The sequence below is a fragment of the Podarcis cretensis genome, assembly GCF_951804945.1.
Source record: "Podarcis cretensis genome assembly, chromosome: 9".
In the NCBI taxonomy this organism is placed as follows: domain Eukaryota; kingdom Metazoa; phylum Chordata; class Lepidosauria; order Squamata; family Lacertidae; genus Podarcis; species Podarcis cretensis.
The window spans coordinates 36,319,916-36,340,026 of NC_137178.1; the positions used below are offsets into that span (position 1 = coordinate 36,319,916).

General features: G+C 41.6%; 1 long non-coding RNA gene across 1 annotated transcript in view; it reads left to right on the forward strand.

Moving 5' to 3' along the window:
- LOC307223524 overlaps positions 1–20,111 on the forward strand; it is a 285,323-nt gene that overhangs the window by 234,793 nt on the left and 30,419 nt on the right. The window lies entirely within an intron of this gene.

Below are 20,111 nucleotides of genomic sequence, written 5' to 3' on the forward strand. Positions count from 1 at the left end.
TGCAGGAGCTTGACTTATACAACTCCACGCACAAAGGTAAACCTCAGCAATGCTAACGTCCGTTCAAATTCAGGTCATATCTACCCCATACAATTAAAGCACTATGAACCTCTATAAAAACTGTCATGACTTCCTGCAAACAAACAAAAAATCCTGGGTATTGTAGCTTGTTACAGGTGCTGTGAGTTGTTAGGAGACCCCTATTCCCCTCACAGAGCTACACTTTAACAGTGAAACGGTCACACTTTATTCCGCCTTGAGTGTTTCCTAATAAAAATGCAGTTTTCGTTTCCATCATGCCTCAGCTTTAATTTATACCTAGCTCAGGGAATAAGTTTCTTTGCTGCCAGTTTATTTTATATGTTGCCACATATAGATAATTCCTGAATTCTAAGTTGTTCTAGCCAGGGAGTGATGAAGGTTAAATTACCGCAGACTCAGGCATGTTGCCCCACTCTCATCTTCACTGAGGGAGCTTGTCACACTGCTTGTCACACTTTTTTAAAAAAGCAACAGGTGTCACCCTTGTGCAAATAAGTTACTTGCATTTCTGATGGAGGGAAATGGTGGCTGTATGTTAGTAGTGCTCAAAATATGCTAATTTTGATGAAGTTCTCCATCACTGTACCAACTAAGGAGCTCTCAGTATATATGCTGCTTGTTCATTACCTTGGAAATGGTCAACAGTAAGATATTCAGTCCATTCTTATCTAGCTCCCAGTGGAAATCAACCAAGAAATGCAGTGCTAATTCAATCATGACCCACTTCAGGAAGATAAATCAATGTCTGCCTCACTACTGACTTAAGCCAAATTATAACCCTTCTATTTTGAACCTCTTATTTACCATTATCAAGTATGTCACGCCATTAGGCAAGCTTTTTTTCTGCTTTAAATAGCAATATTTCGGTTTAAGTGCTTTCCCTAGAAATGTGCACAGATGTTGGAATACAGAGGTTACTAAAAGTTATTTTGGTTTTTTTAAAGAAAAAACTATGCACCTGTGGTTTAAAAACACCAACAGTTGAAAGAAGAAGATGAAACTAATTTATCACTTGATGCAAAGCACAGTTGTGCTGAGAGGCCAAAACCACACCAGGATTGATTACAAATAAGATGACATTCCTGCCTCCCTTCCATCCTTACTTCAGTACATTAAAAATAAAATCTCATTCATTTTAGATCCTGCTGTAATGTAGAGGACAAATTATACCTCGGAGCCCGAGGGGCACAGTAAACATAATGTCCCTTCTCAGCCAACAAATGAGTTTTGTCTCACATAATATAGTTTCATAAACAAGATAAGAGAACAGAAAAGGAGACGAAGAACCTGATTGCTATTAAGAAATTATTTCCATGAAGGACATGCTCACAATTTCAGTCAGTCTTTATTACAGGTATCATAAGGGAGAACAGCAGCAGTGTAGGACTTACATTCACCTGCTGAAGGTGAGAAAGACCCCAGGGGGAGTGTTTAATCCTAAATGATACCACTCTATAAATGGTACCACTCTATCAGAATTTTGTTTCCAGGAGAGAAAAGGGGCCTTTTAATTTTCAGACATCTAATATTTTTGTCCTACGGCTGTCCCAGTGTGCCATTAAAAGGAATCAATACTTTCATAGCACACAATCAAACAGACACTGTTCAAAACTGTAGGGTTAACTTTGAATTGCCTTCCTTCACTTATTCGCCCTTCCTGCCTAGAAATAGGATGTAGCACATGCACCCTCTGGTGGGCAATGAGGCTTTTTGATCTAGCGCGTGCCCAGGATCGCTAGCTAGCATGAAGAAAAGAGAACAGTTCTATCATAGAGTAGGTACAAGGAGTCTTTTTCATACAAATCACACACACACAGTTGTCTTTCTCCCCTCTTATGTCCTTGTACATTTTAAACACTTTTCACCCCTTGATAGTTTTCAAAAATTATGCAACCAAGAGCCGCTGTTTGCTTTATTTCTTTTAGTCCCCTTCATTTTTATTTTATTTAATCCCATCTTTCCTCCAAGGGGTGCAAGAAATCATACATATTTCCTCTCCTCTGTATCCCATTTGGCGCCTCGCAGCAAGTTTGCAAGGTAACTTCTAGGCTGAGAGAGAGCAGCTACATACACCCGTTCATAGCACAGAAAGGTAGCTTTTCTCAGCCTCTAATATTTAATGTTTGTCTTCAATATGCTGCATTCAAGCCACATGCAGGCAGTGGCACATGTCTTCATGGTGCCTGGGGCAGGGCGGGGACATGAGTTCCCCCAGAAAGTGGTTCGTTTCTTTTAACAGTTCCGAAGTGACTGAAATGATTCAGCCATAAGTTCTCATGCCCTGCTCTTCCTCTGGTTCCTTCATCCAACCACTTTCCTAACAGAAAAAGCAAGCAGATTTTTCATTGAGCCTCATGGCACTTGGGGTGGGGGGTGGAATGGATGAAGGTGCCATGGAGGAAGCAATATAACTACTGTTCCATCTTTGGCTTGGCTGTTCCATCTTTGAGGAGCTGCTGAAGAAGATCTCCAGGATTGTAACTGGGCAACCCTAGATAGGTTCAGCAATAGATTGCTAGAAGGCATTGCATCAGAATGACTGTACAGGTGCCAGCTTGCCGCTCTGATTCACCTTGCTGAATATTTTGATCTCAGGTACTTCTGAGATCTGCATCCAAGGCCCTTTCCCTCTTAACACAGTGAAGCAAGAAGCCAATGCAGTACATCCAGGTGCCTCAAAAAGGGAAGTTTAGAAGACAAAACTAGTTTCCATTATATTTATTTGATAGACAGAACTGAAGAGAGGTGCTACTCCTTGGCATGCAATGCTAAATGGAAGCAAAAACTACAATTTAGGGGGCAACTGTAATGACCATACACCTCTTCGTGTATAACAGATAACACAAATGAGAAAACTGTTTGCTTTCAAGGGTCACAGAAAACTATCTACCATTTATGTTAAGAGCAATTAAAAATGTCTCTGAGCCATGAAATAAATGTTTATTGCTTTGGCTATGAGGTAAGAAACAAAAACAAAAGCTAATGTGCAATTTCTTTTGAAAGACATTCTATTTGCGGGTTCCTTGCTCCAAGAGAGAATCCTGGGCTCAGCACACTGCTTTGAATTTTGCTCACATTCTCACTTTAATTAAACAGTCCATAGAAATGCCTCACTGCGAGAGGAGGAGGAGGAGCAGATCAAAATCAAGAAAAAGAGAGATGGAAATTGTGTCAATATTTTACACGTAGTTAGGCGGCTTTGTTTTAGTCTCTGCCTCTAGAGGAAAAAAGATTAAAATACAATCAATCCCACCACCTGCACACAGCAGACAGGGGAAGGAGATAACCGGCGCTGATGTTTTGAAATCCAGCAGCCTATACCTGTCTAATCCAAGATTGCCAAGGGGTTGGGGACAAAAGAAAGCTCGCTTGCTTTATTCTTTTGCTTCTCAGTGGCCTTCAAAAGGTTTCAATTTACCAAAGCAAAAAACTAACATCTCTCACAAGCTGGAGGGGGGAAAGACGGCCTTCTTGGGAAGTAATTTTAAATAGGTTTGGGGGGGTTGAAAGAAGGTGGAAATGGTTGCAAAGAGTAAAGCATTTTTCTCTCCCCCGCCCCCCGCCCCCCCCCCCCCCCCGTAATTAGAAACACCACTGTCATCAGCATGCACATTTTATGTATAGACAGTGACATCTAGTGAGAAAAACTTGAATGTTTGGTTGGATATATGAGTTCAGAGAATGAACTAAGCAGCAGCAGAGAAGGAGAATGGATGTTTTGAAATGAGAGCTTGGGTTCTAAGCATTACTTTTCATTTTTTAAGTTTTTAAAAATCAAAAAACTCTATTCAGTAATAACTAGGTGCAATCCAGCAGATCTTTGTTTACTCTGTAAAACAAAACCCCAGCAGAAACGAGTTGGCCTGGATCCCAAGATCTGTGCCACTAGCGCAGACACATGTTCCTTGACCAACAGCCTTCCATACTGCCCGGCAAACCACAGTTCTAAACTGAGGAGAGTACCAAAAAGCCATTTGTGATCTGTCATATGGTCTTGTAATTCAAAGGAAGAAAGGGGTGGGGGTAGTCTAATGTCTTTGCATGCCAGCTACTGAATTCAATGTCTCATTAAATTTGCACATTATTTTAAAAGACTCACAAAAGAGCACAATTCACCTCTTAGACAGCATCATGCTCTGTTGTCCCAGCACTGAGAGTTGAGCCACAGCCACAATTTTAAAAAAAGTAATTCCATATAATTTTACTCTTTTTACCCCAGGCAGTTGGGGATGTTGAACTAGACTTGTCAGTTCTTCCCCATGTACCAAACTTCACCTCACCACTTCCTCAATAAATTTTAAAAACTGGGTGGAACTACAATGTGACAAGTCATGATCCTGACCATGGCCAGGATCCAAATAGCTACTTTAGGCACACTTAATGGCTTGGCTATGCCTGACAGCTCTTGCTATGTTTTAATTGGGTTGTTTTCTTTTCTTTAAAGTGTACATTCCCATGCCTTATCACATACCAGCTTCAAGTTCAGCAGTGGTTCACTGAGCAGCACAATGTTCTGCTGTTTAGGAAACTTGAACCCAAAGCGTCCTTGAGCTGAACAATTTTCTTTAGATTGCAGATGATGTGCTGAACCATCCACTAGTTCTGCAGATTGGCTAAATCCACCAAAATGATAACAACATGGATAACATCCCATATGGACCACTCCAATGTGTTGTATGTGGAGCTACCCCAGAAGATGGTTCAGAAATTATATTCTGGTTGGTCACTGGTCTGCTCTGGTTTCCAGTTGGATTCCAGGCTCAATTCAAGCTGCTCATTTTAACTTTTAAAGCTCTAAACAGCATGAGACTGGGATATCTCCAAGACTACCTCTTCCAACATGAAACAACACTAAGACCCCCATCTGGTAAGGCAGGTAATGAGCCAGGATAAAGCCTTTTCTGTTGTGATCCCTATCTTTGGATGCCCATGAAAGCTTAAATCCTGACTTAGTATAGGTCTATTTAGTTCTGCCTATGTCTATACAGTGGTACCTTGGTTCTCAAACTTAATCCGTTCCGGAAGTCCATTCCAAAACCAAAGGCACACTTTCCCAGAGAAAGTAATGCAAAACGGATTAATCCATTCCAGACTTTTAAAAACAAACCCTAAAACAGCAATTTAACATGAATTTTACTATCTAATGAGACCATTGATCCATAAAATGAAAGCAATAATCAATGTACTGTACTATAAAATAAATAAGAGAGTATTGTAGATGATAAAAATTAAAATTAAAGTCTGTTTGATTTCCGAAATGTTCGAAAACCAAGGCGCAGCTTCTGATTGGTGCAGGCGACCTGGAAACAATAGCTGACAGCCACAACGGACATTCGGCTTCTGAAAAGCGTTCGAAAATTGGAACACTTACTTCCGGGTTTTCGGCATTTAGAAACCAAGGCATTTGAGTACCAAGGCGTTTGAGAACCAAGGTACCACTGTACTGACTACAGGAATCAAATAAATGCAGTCTTTCCAGAGAGGGCCCAAATGATTAAACCAGTATTGTAGGCAGAAGGACATATATAAGCTGCAGATGGGAAAGAGAATTATGTGGGACTCTTAGGGGTGGGATATAGTTGGGTGGTGAACAGATGTCCCTGTATCTCTCTGGAGCAAGAGTACCCAATGTGCTTCCCTCCAAATTTTGTTGGACTACAACTCTTATCGGCCCTGACCATTGGCCATGCTGAATGATGCTGATGGGAACTGTAGTCCAACAACCACATTGACTACCCCTGCACTAGATTGAAGAGGTGGCAGCAACCACTGCTGGTTCCACCAGTCCAGGTCATGAATACTAATGATCAACAAACGAGTCAAACTGCCTGTGAACAATGTACAGCTAAGTGACAGAGTCAACCAACCAGAAAACACTGGATTTTTTTTCTCCACTGTAATCATTACCTTTACTGAAAATAACTCTGGGTGTTCCTTTGCAACAAATGAGTGAAGTGCATGTTCCGGCAGTCTCAGGTTTTTTAAAGAGCACCAGAATTCATTCTCTAGTACTCTTTTCTGAATATTTCCTGCCTAATCATTTGTTTTTCGTTGGCACAGCAGTTCACTTGCAGACAGGCTAAGAAGTGGGCAGTTGACACGTTCCAGTGTCTGCAAAGGGGGAGAAGCTGGGGTTTGCAGTTCTTCCCAAGCCTCAGTAATGCAAGGCTTGGGGATGAGTGAACGTTACTACCCCCCCCCCCGGCAGATGCCACTTCCCCCTACGAAAGACCTATGTACAAATTGTTAAAGTCTCTACACGCAGGATGACAGCAGCTCAATTCTTCAAGAGCCACAAGGTCTTTGCAATGCAAGGGGAAGGAATCTGCAGCCTTCAGATATTGTTGGACTACAACTCCTATCATCCATGCTTGCCTTCCTGGGTTTTAAGCAATTACATAGATGTATCTGCAGTTTTTAGGTTCTTATACTAAGGAAGATGGACAGAAGTGTCTCCAGGGAGTCACTTATCGGCAGGAAATTTGTGAGCATTGCTCTGGGGGACGTAGGGCTGCTGAGCTATAGTGTTGGATTTGGAGCTGGAGAAGGGGAAGAATAGTAGGGCTCTGCTCCACTTTGCCCTAGTGCCCAGGTCTGGAGTCCAACAACATATTGAGGGCCACCAGTTTCCCATGCCTGCAGAAAATATTTAACTTCTCCAGTGCAACGTGTGAGAGTTCATGCCTGCCTAGAAGTCATATGCTAACTAGGGTTTTACTATCCAAGGCCCGCTCCAGTCTCTGCTGGTTAAGACGGCTCCTCCTGCCTGGTGGTGAAATATGATTGGCTAATGCTTCTGATAAACCATGATAAGCATGTTCACCTTGACTGCACAGAATGTTGCTCCTTGCATCGTTTTCTCAGGCTCTTCATCTGCCTATCAGAGATTTCTAAGCAAAACAAGAACCCTGTACACCTGAGTTCCATCAAGTCCCAGCCTGCTGAAATCTGAGTGCAAGGGCAAGATAACCAGTCATTATCAGATAAAGCCAGCTGACTTTTTTCTCTGGTTGCTGCATCCTCCACCTATGCCATGCCTTTCAGGAATAAAGGTGCTTTAATTCCACTGGAAGCACAATAAGCATGGAGGCCAAACCCTAAGAGATCATAGAATTGCTCCTGGGACCTTATGCTTAAGAGTAGGTGGTGGTGGTGGTGATAATTTATTTCTCCAGCGGTGATGTCAGGTTTGAGGAGGTCCTGGCCAAGGTGCCTTCTACAAGGCACTGGGATGCTCCTGCCTCTCTCCTTCCACCCTTCACAGACAGATAAAAATATTTCAGGGGGAGGGAGGTGTAAGTACAAGTGTGTAAAGTCTCTGAGAACAGGATGGCAGCAACTCAATTCTATAACAGCTATGGGGTCTTTGTGATGCACAGGGGGAAGGTAGCAACATTTTAGAGGGATGAGGGTCTCTTTCAATATAAAAGCTCCCATTAAGACACATCACCTGTCAGCAGTTGAGGGGGGTAGTCAAGTTTTAAGAGATCTTGCCTCAGAGCACCTGACATGGACAGCTCTGCTCACAGAACTCCGATAAGAAGTCTTCCTATTTAAATGCAGTCATAGGGAACTGCAAATTTGATCAGGTTGTAGAAGATGTGCACTTAGCCTTTTCCTCATGGGCCGCAGCCACCGTAACAGCATCCAGCATTACAGGCCTCCATACACCCCACGTCATGTTTTGCCCTGAAGAGGCTCCTGACAAATTGACAACTTTGAAAAACTGGTCTGAAAATTCTCTCTACACGCCACTGACAGACTAGAGGGAAAGGCCACGGGACAGGGGATTTGGAGAATAAACACAGAAACAAGGTATAGAGAAAAGTCCAGATTCAGTCCCAGCTGGGGAGCCGATACCTTAAAAGTCAATACAGGCAAAATGCGACATTTTCACACCATAATACTCAAAGGGCTTGGTTTCTGGCCTTTACACTTCCATGGAGGATTTCCCTTTCATCTGGACAGAAAAACAAATGGATTTCTGCTTAAGGCAGAATGAAATCCCAAGATATCAAAGATATACAGAGAGAAAAGGCAGAATTTTCCTCTGCTGTGCTGAATCTGGGACCCAATTTCCGCAGCTGTGGATCTGGAGAGATGAAAAGAATGAAAGACTAGGAGGCGGGGGGGGGGCCCTTGGGGTTGTTAATGGAAATATTTTACTTCTTTCTCATCTTCAAACAGATGCATGCAAGAGATGAAGTCCAGAAATCTCTCCTATCTGGAGAAGCAAAGGGTTTTAATTAGGGCTCCCATTATCAGTGGAGTCAGTGAAAAAGTGACCGAAAAGCAGAATCACAATTGGTGCCTGGATAAGGAATAAAAGCATGTTACTCTGATGCACTAAGTACTGCTGAAGACAAACTTGGATTGGATTTACTAAGGAAGCTCATGAATCCCTTTGAGAAGCACTGATTATGTTGCACACATATTATTTCTTTCATTCATCCCCTGTGTGTACAGTGGTACCTCGGGTTACAGACGCTTCAGGTTACAGACTCCGCTAACCCAGAAATAGTACCTCGGGTTAAGAACTTTGCTTCAGGATGAGAACAGAAATCGTGTGGTGGCAGCGGTAGGCCCCCTTAGCTAAAGTGGTACCTTAGGTTAAGAACAGTTTCAGGTTAAGAACGGACCTCCAGAACGAATTAAGTTCTTAACCCAAGGTACCACTGTATTTGTGTTTGTTTGTGTGTATGTGTGGTGATATCCATACTCAGAGTAGCCCCAACAGAAATAAATAGGCTACCTTAAGTTCATTTCTCTAATTCCTCTGAAAAGAGTAGCCATGGGTTACATTCCAAAGGGTTATGGTTCCAGCATCACTCTGCCCCCTTCCCCATCACCTCAGCACATTCCACTGAGGGCATCTCACCCAAAGTTCTTCCAAAACTTGGAACTGACATTGCAAATATCCACCTTTAAAATGTGTTCCAGTACATATTCTGGGGGGTGGGGTATACTTATTACAATATGTATTTAAATCATAAATCTGTACGTTCTGACTAAATGGCACCTGGCCAAATTTGTCCACTGCTGCAGGTGCTGCTTCACAGTGACCACTCCAGCAAGCCCAGGTAACTGACCAATATGCCCCCCCCCTTCATGTTAATTGCCATTTGGAAAAGGTGTGCATAATTGTAGCCTTAGTGGTTCAGATGTTGCTTCCTCTGTGTGGGAATGCTTCATACAGAAGGATGTCAGTCATCTGAAACAGCCCATAGAATTGTCACTTTTCTATAATGGAGAGCATGGTACTTTTGGGTCAGTTTATTATATAATTCTAGATAGCATGCAAAGTTGTGAATTATATCCAACCTCCCTCTTATGATGGTTCTGTTTATAACATTTTGAAGGATGAAGGTGATGGACTCTATGGAACTGGTCGAAATGACTGGCAGAATCCGAGACCAAGGAGAAGAGATGGTGGAAGAAGATTGGAAGAAATTTAAAGTTTATCTACAGAAACATTGTAAAATTAAGGGATGTTGGAATGAAGTAATGTGGTTTTAGCAGAAATGATATAAAGGATTAAGTAAAAATGGATTGTTAATTGGTGAAAGAACAGAATGTAAAATTATAGTATATTAAGATAAATCATTAGGATAAAAATAAAGATGGAAAGGATTTGCTGAAATATCTAATTGAATTAGAATACAAAAAAGGGAGGTGTGAGGAGGTCAAGGAAATAAGCAAAGGAAAGAAAGTTATGTAAAGGATTGATTTGTTGTTGTTTTTTAATTATCTGCATCTTTTTTCGTGTGTTTTTTTCTTTATTCTTGTATTGTTCTTTATTTTTTCTTTTTGTAACCTTTAAAATCTCAATAAAAATCTATTGAAAAAATAATAATAACATTTTGAAGGGTCAGTAAAGTTACTTGAATGGCTATGGTGACAGTGCTATCGAGCACATTATAGTTTCTCCTTCATTATTCACTTTTGTGAACACTTTTGAAGAGTTAGAATGAACAGAAAGCGACCACCGCTTTCCAATATCAGTGACAGTATGTCCTCTAATATAATGCATGCCTACAAATGAATCTGCAAGAGTGAGTGGGGAAATGCAGGGTGTAAAAAGACAGGAATGGTCTTACAGGTTGAACAGCAATATGAAAACAAGTGGGGTTCAGAAAAGGACAGAGTAACATTGTTCAATTCCCATTCTACAATTCTATATCATCCCTGACCACTGACTAGCTAAGGATGGTGGGAGCTGTGATCTAAAAAAAAATGGAAACCCAGGTTTGGGAAACACTACTTTAGAATGAAATATTAAGGGTACGATCAGCATTAACAGAGAAAGACAAAGACAACATTTAGCTGCTTATAAAGTGAGGTGGAGAAATTGCCTTGCAATAAAAATGAGCTTCTCCACCCCACCCCACGAACCCTGCAAAAAATAAACTTGCATGGCAAGCCCATTAAATTAGGCGTTTGGCTGTCCTAGTGGAAGCAGATGGATTTTGCACAAGAGGCAGAGGTGATGAGGAACAGCTGATCATCATAAACCTAAGACAGAGACAGGAAACTTATGACCTTACAGATTTTGTTGTAATACAACTCATGTAATATTTGACCATTTGCTATGCCACTCAGAGGGCTGGTGGTTCTCCATCCCTGACTTAACAAAGGAATCGTGAATAAGAGCCCAGAACAGGATAAAAGAAGTACAAGCTCCAACCTGTGTGCCTTTACAACTGCTATAGCCACCAATCAAATGAGGTAATACTGCCAGAGGAATAAAAGGCTGGTTGTTTATGAGGCTTGGCATGGAGTGAATAATAGGCTTACTACAAAGCAAGAATGGAAAACACCGAGTGGCCAACACAGATTATCTGGGAAGCAACAACAGAGGAGCAGTGCCAGCTTATTAAAGATATCCTAAGAAATGAAACTGGCTCCGGGGGGGAATAGGTCACAAGAATATTTCCTAATGTTAAAAGAGACAATCTATGCAAAGCATTCAAATAATTACTTCCTTTACACCAGCTAGGCACGTATGCAGCTGTCTTTCTGTAAGAGCAAACGGAACATCTCAAGATGTTCTAAACAGGCTATACTTATCAAATCAGGAAGGGATCTTTGTTCAAGATTGAGCAGGAAGGTCTGAAGGGGGAATGTTTGTGTGCCAGGTGAACGTGCTTAGCATCCTCCATGTGAATGAGGTTTTCTGACTGCACAGAAGAGGAGGCTTCCCCAACCTGGTGCCCTCCAGATGTTTTGGACTACAATGTTGATCATTCGTGACCGTGTGGTTATGCTGGCTGGCACTGATGGAAGTTGTAGTCCAAAATACCTGGAGGGAACCAGATTGGGGAAGGAACACCTAGACGATTCAGCTGAATGTGTGAAGACTCTTCTTCAGAACTTCCTGGTTAACGTGCAAAGGTTTGTGGCTGGCAAGAGCACCAACTTATTGGAAAGAATTCATAGGAAGGAGGAGTCAAACACTGCTGGCTTCTCAGCAGGGAAGATGGAGGAGCCCTTGCATTCCCTCCCTTTGCTATAAGCCTGGAGGTGGAGAGCTTCCAGCCTGCAGGCCAAATTTGGCCTCCCCCATTGGCCAGCTAAGGATGCAGGTGGCGCTGTGGGTTAAAGCCTCAGCGCCTAGGACTTGCCGATCGAAAGGTTGGCGATTCGAATCCCTGCGGCGGGGTGCGCTCCCGCTGCTCGGTCCCAGCGCCTGCCAACCTAGCATTTCGAAAGCACCTCCGGGTGCAAGTAGATAAATAGGGACCGCTTACCAGCGGGAAGGTAAACGGCGTTTCCGTGTGCGGCTCTGGCTCGCCAGAGCAGCGATGTCACGCTGGCCACGTGACCCGGAAGTGTCTCCGGACAGCGCTGGCCCCTGGCCTCTTAAGTGAGATGGGCGCACAACCCCAGAGTCTGTCAAGACTGGCCCGTACGGGCAGGGGTACCTTTACCTTTACTTTACCTATTGGCCAGCTAGGCTGTTTTCCCCAAATCATACTCACCTGCCCTACACCTGTCATATGACAGGCGGAGACCCGCCTCACACAGTCAATCCCTGCAGGAAGCAGGACCAAACTCCCAACACATCAGCTGATGTGCTGGAAGTTCAACCCTGCTTGGTCATCATCTTTACAACTCCCACAGGCAGACACTGATAGATAGGTGGGGCCAGTCATGTGATGGGAGATGATAGACAGGCAGGTCGTCCTGCCCACCTGTCAAAGTTGGCTTGCGAGGCGGGGAGAGATCAAGATCTGGTTCTGCAGCGCAAAACATTTCCCTATAGCCTGATGCCACTGCAACTAAGCCTAAGAAAAATGTGCCTGAACTGAAAGCCACTTAATGGAGAATTTCCTAGGACAATTAGCACTATCTTACATCAGTGTGGAGGGAAGAGATCCAAAAGCCTGGTATGTGACAACTGCATTAAGAGCTGGAAGTTGTCAGAAGTCGTTGGCAGTTACAGCAGAAACAATGCAAATTACATGACAAATTAAGGCTGCAATCCGAAACAAGCTTGCTTGAAAGTAAATCCCAGTGAAATCACTGGAATGAACTTTTGAGTAAAGATGATCAAAACCAAGGTATCAAAACTTAAAATGTAAAAATGGAAACAACTTACAGTGTATAACAGCTGCAACAGACTGTTTAAATAACACACACTCACACAATGTATATAGCGAGTGACCTTTTCTCATTATTTCCATCCATACATTCTCATATATAGTCAAACCTTGGTTCCTGAACAGCTCAATTTTTAAACATTTTGGCTCTTGAACACCGAAAATGCTCTGGTTTTCAAACATTTTTCGGAACACAAACTTCCGATGCGGCTTCCGCTTGAGTGCAAGAAGCTCTTGCAACCAATCGGAAGCCACGCCTCAGTTGTCAAAGGTTTTGGAAGTCAAATGGGCTTCCGGAACAGATTACGTTCAACAGCCGATGTTTGACTGTATATATTGAATATAAATACACTGTCCTGAACAGGTGTGAAACAAAGCAATAAAGGCAAACAGAAGTTTCCTGAAGAAAATATGTGTGTGCTGATCTCTTTCAAGCCACTTCTTCAACAAATGCATGTAAATACTTTGCCAATTCCTTTGGAACCAGGCAAAGCAAGGTCTGTTTTCCTGGGAATTTGGGGAGCACCAGAGATAGGATAGTGTTGTTGAATATATTTTAAATATATGTATTTATTGTTGTTTTGTTGTTGTTGTTGTTGTTGTTATCATCATCATCAGTATTTTAAGGTAAAGGTAAAGGGACCCCTGACCATTAGGTCCAGTCATGACCGACTCTGGGGTTGCGGAGCTCATCTCACTTTATTGGCTGAGGGAGCCGGCGTACAGCTTCCGGGTCATGCGGCCAGCATGACTAAGCCGCTTCTGGCGAACCAGAGCAGTGCACGGAAACGCCGTTTACCTTCCCGCCAGAGTGGTACCTATTTATCTACTTGCACTTTGACGTGCTTTCGAACTGCTAGGTTGGCAGGAGCTGGGACCGAGCAACGGGAGCTCACCCCATTACAGGGATTTGAACTGCCGACCTTCCGATCAGCAAGTCCTAGGCTCTGTGGTTTAACCCACAGTGCCACCTGCGTCCCCATCAGTATTTTACTTGGTTGTAAATTGCTTTGGGCTTTTTTCAGTGGAAGCAAAATATAAATTCAATAAACCTAAACCAAACCAAAACTTTGCAACAACCTTTACGCTGACCTTTGACACTATTAGAAACAGCCAAGCCAAGGCCAATGGGAGAGGACCTTAGCATGAGACACAACATCCATCTTTCCCTTCCAAGCAGCTCACCAACTCAGTTGCCATCTTTGGCAGGGAGTTAATAACAGTATGTAATGGCAACATAACATATTATGGTGCTTTCTATGTGCTTCACATGTATTAATTAGTAGCATCCTTATAACAATTCCATAAGACAAGTCAATGTTACTAGGTTTGTTAAATGTATACAATGCTTCCTGCTTCAAGAAGCCCTAAAGCCATTCGCAACCAGAGTAAAAGCAAAATATAGAAATCTCATAAGTGTGTCAAAGACAAACAAAAAAGTCCATCCCCATCATAACCACGCTACTCAACCTAACACGAACGCCAAAGCATCCTATCACTGATGCTGTCCAAATACCCAGGGAAAAAAGTGCATTTGTCTCGAAGTTAGTGCCAGGCAGGCCTCCCCAAGGAGAGCATTTCAAACACAGGAGCTACGACAAAAAAGGCTTGTTGTCTCCCCATATTGCTCAACCCAAGGCTGAGAGAGAGAGAGAGAGAGTGGTTTGCCTAAGGCTCCCTGTGAATTCATGGCAGAGGTAAGATCTGAACTGGAGGCTTCCCCATTCATTTACTCGGCCTCTTAACTACTACTTTATACCAATCCACTAACAAATACCGCACATACATGCAGATGTAAAATATAATGTCACATGCATGTGGGATGTGGAGCACATTTATCACACCAGCGTGCCAAAACAATCTCACTTACAGCAGTCCCGAAATACCTCTTTTAATCTGCAAAGGCCACCCTCCCTCTCTGAACAACAATTCCATTTACAATTTAGCTCCTTGTTTCCCAGCATTATTCCTACTTGAAAACACTCATCTACAAGATGATTAATCAAAATCACATGGTGGGATTAGAAGGATTTATTAAAAATAAATAGGAAGCGTGATCTCAATTTCCTAATTTTCCATGTTCTGTGTATAGATGACTCATTTTCTCAGCATCCCTCGGAGCCTGGTTACACTTGTTTGTTTTTGCATATGCAGTATCTGAATAGCAAGGTTTGGGAGGGAGAATTCCCATTCTTTGTTCCTTCCTGGAACTAAATTGGCATCAACGCCCAACAGATGAGTCATCGAGAGCTAGAGGCCTCAACTATTGCACCAGATTAATGGAGCTGTCCATTCCTGTACATTCAGTGGGATTTACAATTCTCACATGAGTGTAAATGCTAGGTTGGACACCAACTGAATCTGAGCCAGGTTCTCCCTTTTCACACATAATTTCACACAGTAAATGCAGCCCTTTAAGTACTGAGTTTGCATAACAAGTGTGAGCAGCAGCAGCAGGCAGTGGGGTGGGGTGGAAGCACTTAGCATTTGCCCCATGCCACCCTCCTGGTAAGCAGCAGTGACTCATCTGCTGGAAGGTCTTCACTGCACCACACTGTCAGCTTCTAAATATGCATCTATTTTAGAGTTGCCACCTCATTTTCTGGACAGAAGTGTGGAACTTGGAACTTGGCATAACACGTGCAGTTTTTCCTGGCCTGAAGGTGGGAGTTTTCAGGGCCTTTTCCGTGGTGGTTCCATCTTTGTGAGGTGTATCTGTCTCCCTCGTTATTGACTTTCAGGAGAAATTTGAAAGCATTCTTGCTTAACCAGGCATTTAGATACTGACAGATACAGGCCGAGACAACTGTAACATTAATAACTGTAAAAGTACGTGATTGCTTTTTAGATGGTTGTCAATAGTTTTTTTGCTACCCTGAAGACAAATTTAGATTTAGATAAATAAATAATTCTACAAGTCAAACTGTGAGGCAGTTTACAGTCAAAGACTCTTATCAGGGTGGGAAGTGACAATTTAAAATCCCATTCCTTCCCCCCTTTTATAGGTATCTGTAAGGGCTGAGCAGAAACAAGAGAAGGAAGGGGTTTTGTGAAAGATGTATTTCAGCAATATTTTAGGGGGCTCTGTAAACTGGGATAAACATGTTTGTGTTCAAGCAAACAGGAAGAACAAAAAAAAGCAGCAGTAAGAGCCGCAATGAACTCTGACCCTAGATCTCCAGTGTTACATGTACTGAAAGTAGCCAGAGACCAAAGGCAGAAAGTCCTTTGACCCTGCCCTTCCATGACCATCCTGAGCAACCTTTTAAAAAAGTTGAAAAGTTAGCTCCTCCCCATTATAACATTAAATACACAGAGACCTTCCTTTTCAAAGCAACCCAGATGTCATATTTATTATTTTATTCTTCCCATGCAACCATTGCATGTGGATCTTAGCTAAGCCTTTGCGTAAGAAACAGGACGTGCTAAGCGAGCAAGCGCCCTCCCGATTCCTCCCCATTGTATGGCAGAGAGGCAGTGCAGTGTAGTGGTTAGACGTTACAGTGCCTCGCTGGGACTTGGGAGGCCAAGGTACAATTCCACGCCTCTTAGGCCCTAACCTATCTCTTAGGGCTGTTAGGATCAAGCCAACATCCTGTTCTCACAGTGGCCAACCAGATGCCTGTGGGAAACTTCTCAATAGGGCCACCAAATCTCCATAGTTAGATTTGAGATCCAAAAGATATTTCGGGACGTCTTTAAAAATTTCCACTCTTGACTGTTGTATTTCCAAGGTCTTCTGGTAGTGCCAACCCAAAATTCTGTCTCTCTCTTCTTTAGTTCGGAGGGTGATCAAACAGTCTCTTATTCTATTCTTCTCTTTTTTCCCTCCTCTTCCAAGTCTGAAGGCTCTCACAATTCTGAACTCCTCTTGCTCCAAGTCCAAGTCCCAAAAAGCAGCAAATTCCTGCGTAAGAAAGTCTATCAATGAATGGAGTGGTGTCTACAAATATGGATAAGGCACAGAGACAGGTAATTACCAAAGATGGTAGACTACCAAAAACCTTCTTTGACATGACTGAAAATATGGATATCTGGAGAGTGAAAATATGGATATCTGGAGAGTGAAGAATCCTCTGGGAAGAGAGGGAACTTTCTTCTCTTAGGCTAAAATGACATGGACAAGAATTGACCAAATATGGGTAACTAGAGGACTGGCTCCGAAGACCAGCAAAGTCGAGATTTACCCCAAAACTTGTTCTTACCATAATGCTGTGAAGATGGAATTGAAATTGACGCCAATTGGTTCTTTTAGATGGAGGATGAATGATACTCTATTTAGGAATGAAGAAGTGACCAAGAAGGCCCAAAAAACCTTGAGAGATTATTTTGAGATAAATATGAATACTACAGTGGAAAAAAGAGTAATCTGGGATGCAAGTAAAGCGGTTATGAGAGGATTTTTGATACAACAGAATGCAATTAAGAAGAGAACCCAAAATGGAAAAAAAGATAAAATCCTGGAGAAAACAAAGGAAGGAGAGAAGAAACTGAGAGCAAAACCAAAGTCACAGGAGATCCTGAAAGAGATAAAGTTATACCAAGTACAATATATGAAAATGATGAATCAGGAAATAGAATGGAAGATTAAACAGATGAGACAAAAGACATTTGAATCGGCAAATAAGTGTGGAAAATTGTTGGCTTGGCAAATGAAAAAAAGACAAAAACTTAATACTATTACGAATTTGGAAGTGGAAGGAAAGAATGTACAGAACCCAGTGGAGATCAGGAAGTGCTTCCAGAGGTACTTTAAACAACTTTATACACAGGAGAAGCAGAAAGAAATGGACATTGATCGATTTTTGAAAATAAATGGACTACAGAAAATCTCTCAGGAAAATAATTTAATGTTGAACTATAAAATAACGGATCAGGAGGTGGAAGGGGGCATCCAGAATATGCAATTAGGTAAATCTCCAGAACCAGATGGTTTGACTTCAAGATACTACAGATCTTTGAAAGGATGGTTAATACAACCATTGAAGGAAGTCTGCAATGAAATATTGGAAGGGAGAAAGGCACCAGAGTCGTGGAAGGAAGCTTTTATTACACTTATACCAAAAACAGAGACTGAAAAGACACAGCTTAAGAACTACCACCCCATATCGCTGCTTAATGTGGATTATAAAATTTTTGCAGACATTTTGACTAAAAGATTAAAAAAGGTGTTAGTAGAAGAAATTCATAAAGACCAAGCGGGCTTTCTCCCGGGCAGACATTTGTCTGACAACATGAGGAATATAATTAATATTCTAGAAAAATTACAAGTGAATATGAATACCAAGGCAGTTTTGATATTTGTGGATGTGGAGAAAGCTTTCGATAATATTTCTTGGAATTTTATTAAGAAGAATTTACAGGGGATGGGGGTAGGTCAAGGCTTTGAAAATGGTATAGGTGCAATTTATCTAGAACAAAAGGCAAAATTAATTGTGAACAATGTAGTGACAGAAGAGTTTAAGATTGAGAAAGGAACACGACAAGGCTGCCCAATCTCTCCATTGCTTTTCATATCGGTCCTGGAGGTATTGTTAAATATGATTAGAAAGGACCAAGAGGTTAAAGGTATACAAGTGGGAGCTAAACAGTACAAACTGAAAGCATTTGCTGATGACTTAGTATTTTACAGGAGCCAGAATCTAGTACCAAAAGGGTACTGGAACTGATTCAAGAATTTGGACAGGTAGCAGACTTCAAGTTGAATAAAATGAAAACTAAGGTCTTAGAGAAAAATTTAACTGTGAATGAGAGAGAGAAGTTCCAGGAGGAGACAGGATTAACATTGGTCAAGAAAGTGAAATATTTAGGGGTTAACATGACTGCCAAGAATGTGAACCTGTTTAAGGATAATTATGAAAAATGTTGGATTGAAGTGGAAAAGGACTTAGAAATATGGTCAAATTTGATGCTATCATTGCTAGGTCGAATTGCTGCGATAAAAATGAATGTATTGCCAAGGATGTTGTTCTTGTTTCAAACATTGCAAATTATAGACAAGATGGATTGCTTCAAGAAGTGGCAGAGAGATATTTCCAGATTTGTCTGGCAGGGCAAGAAGCCTCGAATAAAATTTAAGATATTAACTGATGCTAAAGAAAGAGGTGGATTTGCCCTGCCAGACTTTAAACTTTACTATGAATCAGCTGCTTTTTGCTGGCTGAAAGAATGGCTGCTTCTTGAAAACACTGATGTGCTGGATTTAGAAGGTTTTAACAATGTATTTGGTTGGCATGCATATTTGAGGTATGATAAGGTAAAAGCACATAAAGCGTTTAAAAACCATATTGCTAGAAAAGCACTGTTTAATGTTTGGATAAGATATAAGGACTTGTTAGAAAATAAAACCCCAAGATGGTTGTCACCAATGGAAGCAAAGGCCCAGAAAAAAACTCAATATGGAGGCCAAATGGCCGAAATATTGGGAAATCTTGGAACAAGATGGAGACAGAGTAAAACTGCAGAGCTTTGAAAAATTAAAAAACAAAGTGCGAGATTGGCTCCATTATTACGAAATAATGGAGGCATATAATTTGGACAAAAAAGTTGGCTTCCAGGTGGAAAAATCAAAAATGGAAACAGAATTGTTAGATCCCAAAATTAAGAATTTGTCAAGAATGTATAACTTGCTGTTGAAATGGAACACTCAGGATGAAACGGTGAAATCTGCTATGATTAAATGGGCACAAGATGTTGGACATAACATTATGATGGCTGACTGGGAACAGTTATGGACCACAGGTATGAAATTTACGGTATGTAATGCCCTAAGAGAAAACTTAATGAAAATGATTTATAGGTGGTACATGACACCAGTCAAGCTTGCAAAAATTTACCATTTGCTCGAAAATAAATGTTGGAAATGTAATGAGATTGAAGGTACATTCTTTCACCTTTGGTGGACATGCCCAAGGATTAAGACATTCTGGGAGATGATTTATAATGAAAAAGGTATTCAAATATACCTTCCTGAAGAAACCAGAGGCCTTTCTCCTGGGCATGGTCAGCCAATTGGTGCCAAAGAAGGACAGAACTTTCTTTATGTATGCAACAGCAGCAGCAAGAATATTCATCGTGAAGTATTGGAAGACACAAGATTTACCCACCCGGGAAGAATGGCAGATGAAGTTGATGGACTATATGGAACTGGCGGAAATGACTGGCAGAATCCGAGACCAGGGAGAAGAGTCGGTGGAAAAAGACTGGGAAAAGTTTAAAGATTATTTACAGAAATATTGTAAAATTAATGAATGTTAGAAAATGATGGAATGAAGTTATATGGCTTTAGCAGAAATGTTATAAGGAATTAGGTACAGATTGTAAATGTATTAAAGGGAAAAAATAAGGTTAGAATATGTTAAGATAAATTACAGGACAGAAAACAGAGGAAGATGGAAAGGAATTGCTGAAACAGTTAATTGAAGTGGAATACAAAAAGGGAGGTGTGAGGAGGTCGCTGAAACAAGTGAA